General features: G+C 41.1%; 1 pseudogene; it reads left to right on the forward strand.

The window, feature by feature from the left end:
• The window catches only part of LOC104869509, a 6975-nt pseudogene extending 3881 nt beyond the window's left edge, over positions 1-3094 (forward strand).
• Positions 3095-4007: the final 913 nt, after the last annotated feature.

Below are 4007 nucleotides of genomic sequence, written 5' to 3' on the forward strand. Positions count from 1 at the left end.
AAAAAAAAAAAAAAAAAAAAAAAATTTGGGGATGCAGCTCGCAAAGGCCCTATAGAAATTCCCAATATGTTTGTAGAGCATGTTGAATTTATGAAATTAAAATTTTAAGCCACAATGATTTAGAGGAGTCACAGTACCTGATATCAAGACTTACTATAAAGCTGCAATAATCAAGCGATGTGGTATTGGTGAAAGAATACTGAAAAAGAGCAATAGAACAGAATTGATAACTCAGAAATTGTTATGCTTTGTGTCTAGATGTTCCCCAAAGCCTCATGTGGTCAGTCTATTTTGGAGGTAGCTGAATCTAGAGTGTGTGATTGATTCATGGTGGGGCTAGGCCTGAGGGCACTAGGTTTTAGGCACGAATGCTACCCGCCCTAAGTAGCCTGAATAAGATAAAGGGGGCAGAAAGGAAGTTTTAAGGTCTCTTGTTGCTTTCTCTGTCTTGTGCCACCACGAACTGTTTCTCCTCTGCCCCTGCCTTGGATCCATAGTCTGAAATTCTAAGAACTGTAAGCTAAATAAACCCTTTCCCTCTACCTTTGGGTGTCAGGTATTTTGTCTCAGCAATGATATAAAAGTAACTAACACAGAAGTAAACCCACATAAATACAGTCAAGGAATTTTTGTCAAAGGAGTAAAGGTAATTCAACAGAGAAAGAGTGGTCATTTAACAAATGGCATTGGAACAACTGGACATGTATATAATGAATAAATCAATCCAGGATTAGGAGCTGGATGTTTGTATGCCCTCTCTAATTGATATATGCAAGTCCTAATCCTCAAATTGGTAGATTAGGAAGCGGGAAATTTCAGAGATGATTAGGTTGTAAGGATGGAGCATAAACAAATGGGATTAGTGAGTGCCCTTCCAAAAGAAACCCTAGAGAGCTTTTTTTTTGCTCCTTCTGTAAAGACATAGCACATAGATGGCAGTCTACAAACCCGGAAGTGGGCCTTCACCAGATCCCAATTGGCTCTGCCTGGTCTTGGATTTCCCAGCCTCCAGAACTGTGAGAAGTAAATTTCTGTTATTTATAAGCCACCCAGACTATTTTTACTATTTATTTTTAAATTTTTATTTATTTGATATTTATTATTTTTTAACAGCCCAAGTAGACTAAGATATCTAGACACTGACCTTAAATTTTTCATAAAAACTAACACAAAATGGATAATATTTGTGGAGGAGGTGAAGGAGGGCAGGGGTACAGGGAGTAAATGAGAACCAAGATCTGTCATGTACAAGATCCTCATGATGAATGTAACTGTACTGCATACTTAAAAAGTACCAATAAATGCAGCAAGATAAAAAAGGGGGGATAATATTTGTAAATATAAAATGTAATGCTATAAAACTTATAGAAGATGTCATAGAAGAAAACTTGGGTGACCTTGAATTGATAAGGTTTTAGCTGCATGAAAGAAGATATTAGGATGGAATTGATATGAGAAAATGAAAAAAAATGGAAACAAAGTCTTTGTAAATAGGGAAGGGTGGAGGGGTTCAAGGGAGGGCAGGTGAATGGCGGGGGAAGACTCAATACTCAAGATAGATTATGAAAAGATACAAATTTCCAATGATGAATGTCATTATATTGTATACTTAAAACGTACCGATAAAATTAATTTTAAAAAAAGAAGCTATTGGGGATCAGGTGGGTGGCACACCTGTAATCCTAGCACTCAGGAGGCTAGGTAGGAGGGTTGCCGTGAGTTCGAGGCCAGCCTGGGTTACATAGTGAGTTCAAGGCCAGCCTGAAGTACAAACAAACAAAAAAGAAGATAAAAGAAGAAAAAAGGTATGGTAGAGGAAGGGATAGAGAGAAGATGGTTAATGGGCACAGAGAAATAACTTCTGAGATTCACATAGCACAGGAGGATAACTATGGAGGACAACACAGGAGGATAGCCTCCTAAAAATAATTAATTGAATATTTCAAAATAGCAAATAGAGAAAGTTTTAAATATTCCCAACACGAAGAAATTATCTAGCTATCTGAAGCAACAAATATACCAATTACTTGATCTGATTATTATATCTTATATACATGTATTAAAATCTCACACTATATTCCCAAAACATATATAATTACTATGCGTCGATATATTTTATTTTTTTAGGCAAATTCTCACTATGTAGTTCAGGCTGGTATTGCATTCGTGCCCCTAAAACCTAGTGCCCTCAGGCCTAGCCCCACCATGAATCAATCACACACTCTAGATTCAGCTACCTCCAAAATAGACTAACCACATGAGGCTTTGGGGAACATCTAGATACAAAGCATAACAATTTCTGAGTTATCAATTCTGTTCTATTGCTCTTTTTCCGTATTCTTTCACCAATACCACATCGCTTGATTATTGTAGCTTTATAGTAAGTCTTGATATCAGGTACTGTGGCTCCTCTAAATCATTGTGGCTTAAAATTTTAATTTCATAAATTCAACATGCTCTACAAACACAGTGGGACGAGGATGCAGACATGAAGTACATCGAGATGGAGCTGAAGAAGAGGAAGGGGATCGTGGAGCACGAGGAGCAGAAGGTGAAGCCCAAGAGGACCGTCTGTATGAGCTCCCCCAGAACGTCCGCGTGGCCTCGGCCAAGAAGACGGAGGAGATGCTGTCCCCGAGGTGGACCTGGGCATCAGTGCCAAAATCAAAAACACCATCTCCACGGAGGATGCCACTGCCCGCCTGCTGGCGGAGCAGCAGAACAAGAAGAAAGACAGCGAGATGTCCTTCGTGCCCACCAGCATGGCCGTGAACTACGTGCAGCACAACCGATGTTATCACAAGGAGCTCAATGCCCCCATCCCAAGGAACAAAGAAGAGCCCAAGGCACGGCCCTTGCCGGTGGGCGACACAGTGAAGCCAGACCGGAGCGGTCCCCACCTAACCACAAGCGACCACCTAATGAGAAAACGACTGGCGACGACCACTAGGAGAAGTTCAAGGTGAACAGGCGGTACGGAGGCTGCTGGGAGGCTGTGCGCCCGTGCAGCAGCCCACTGCTTCCCAACGGGGGACACAGTCCCCACACAGATGCAGCGCGGCTGCTGCTAACCGCCAGGGGTGTCAGGCACTGACTGGGGCCTTTTGCAGCAAGGCAATGTGTACCTTTCCCATTGGAGGAAAACTTATTTCCTATGAGCATATTAAATTTTGTTTGTAAATACGTTGGCTTTGTTTTTTTTTTGTTTTGTTTTGTTTTTAAATTTTGGGGCACTGGGGATCGAACTCAAGACCTTGAGCTTTCAAGGCAGGCGCGGTGCCACTGAGTTAAACCCCTGATCCTCGTTGACTCTCAGTGTTTGTTCTGGGTTAGGACAGGTGCATTTGTGGTGCAAAAGTACCCTTTAGATTCGACCTTTCAGATTGCACATACAGCCAGGTGCGGCGGTAGAGGCCTGTATTCCTAGCACTCGGTGCCTGAGGAGGGGGGTCTCAAGTTTGAGCCCAGCCTGGGCAACTTAGCCAGACTATGTCTCAAATAAACAAAAAAGGGTTGGGGATGAAGCTCAGTGCAAAGGCCTCGGGTTCAATCCCTAGTAACAAAAAACAAAACAAAACAAAAGGCATTCATTGTTTACAGTGAGTCCAACAGGTGGCAGAAAAATATAGGAGGAAATCTGGGATTTTCAGAGTTTTACAGTTACATTTCATTAGAGAAAAGGAACACTTCATTCCCACTTTAAGAAAGTCATTATTAAATACCAATTAAATTTTAAAAAACCTCATTCTTCACAGGTGGAAATGTAAAAAGTTTACACTTTAGAAGACAGTTGGCAGTTTCTTACAAAGCTAAATGTAGTCTTATCATACAATCCTGCTATCGTACACCTAGGTATTTACTGTAATGAACTTAACGTCCATACAAAAACCTCTGCATGAATGCTTACATCAGCTTTATTTGTAACTGCCCCAAACTAGAAGCAACCAAGATGTCCTTCAAAGGGTGAATGGATAAACAAAAGCTGGCACAACTCTACAATGGAATAT

This window comes from Fukomys damarensis, unplaced genomic scaffold (genome assembly GCF_012274545.1).
Source record: "Fukomys damarensis isolate Sample0158 unplaced genomic scaffold, DMR_v1.0_HiC HiC_scaffold_23, whole genome shotgun sequence".
Taxonomy (NCBI): Eukaryota; Metazoa; Chordata; class Mammalia; order Rodentia; family Bathyergidae; genus Fukomys; species Fukomys damarensis.